The sequence below is a fragment of the Otolemur garnettii genome, unplaced genomic scaffold (assembly GCF_000181295.1).
Source record: "Otolemur garnettii isolate 467f Iridium unplaced genomic scaffold, OtoGar3 scaffold00150, whole genome shotgun sequence".
In the NCBI taxonomy this organism is placed as follows: Eukaryota; Metazoa; Chordata; class Mammalia; order Primates; family Galagidae; genus Otolemur; species Otolemur garnettii.
In genome coordinates, this window is record NW_003852545.1 from 2,903,068 (window position 1) to 2,904,510 (window position 1,443).

Consider the following 1,443-nt stretch of genomic DNA (forward strand, 5'->3'; position numbering starts at 1 on the left):
ACCATGGATTATTGATACACTTTTATGGCCCCAAATCGGACAGCTTGAGGCTCTAAAAAAAAAAAAAAAAAAAAAATTAAACATAAAGCTAAGATAATTCTGACCAAGAAAAAAGAATGAAATATAATGTTAGTATAATGAATATTTTAATAAGCATACTTTTATAAAATGATTGTATGTTCATGATTTTCAGGGTAATAATGATACTTTAAATTTTCATTTCCTATGAATAATACTCAGGTTAAAGTATTATTTCTACATTTAAATAATCAAATTTATGCTAAGAATCAATGTGGACAAGGGGGCTGAATATATACAGAAAAAATTTCCCAAGTTAGAAAGTCACACAATTACAATTATTAGTACATTATTTGAGTGTTTAGGAAAACTCCTCCTATCAAAATCTTGAGACTACTGGACAGTAGTTGATTCTTGTAAAAAAGTAAAATAAAGTGAAGAATCCTGGTATCCTAATCAGTGATACAAAATACACATTATGATGATATTACTTTAAATTCAGGTATGAAAATGTACTTTAATTCATCAATAATTTAATCAAAAGGCCAGGACTTATTTTTGAGGACAAACTATACTAAAGGATCTCTTATGACTCTCTTGTTTTTATGCACTTCATTTTCAGTCATTGTGGTCCCCAGCCTGGGCCCCATCTTGTCTTCACCAGGTCTTTCCGAGCTCCTGCTCCTTGCTCGAGGGCCCTAACCTCCAGTCAGATGGAAGTGCTGTGTTAACTCCACACATCACATATCCTCACGTCCCCATCGACTGCTGCCCGGGTCCACCTTTCTTCCTGGAGCTTTGGGCACTGCTGACTCTAGTTAGCACCCTGAAGTCTCAACTTGTTGGCTAACAACCATGACCTTGATTTTTCTTCAATGACTGCCATGAATTATGAAAAAAAAAAAAAGTCAATGTCTCATCTTAAAAATAATTCCATTTCCACCGTTTCTTTATAACTTCCCGTACGTTTCCCACAATGACTGCTTTTCATTGTCCTTCCTTCATACCTAATTCAAAGCACCCTCGCAGCACTCACGACCTTCTACGCTTCTCCAACAGCCACTGCCCTGCCTAGAGGGAGTGGGTTTCTTTCTGTGCATCTCTCGTTATTTACCCTTGCCTAATATAAAACTATTTTTATAATGGAAAAGAAGGGAAAACAAACTTTTAGGGGGGTGTGTGTTGTTCAGCGACATATCCTCAGTGTCCAGAAGAATACTTGGTACATCCAAGTAAGTATTTATTTGATGAAGAAAATAAATGAAATTGCCTAATTTCATCATCTCTTCTATGGGTTCACAATTCAGTTGCCTATGGATACATAGTTGCTTTAAAAAAGGCTGATTAAAAGGATTCTTCCTAAGACAAAAGCTTTTTGTACGTGGTATTTTTTGCTTTATTTCTTCTCATTCATTTTTTTTTTTT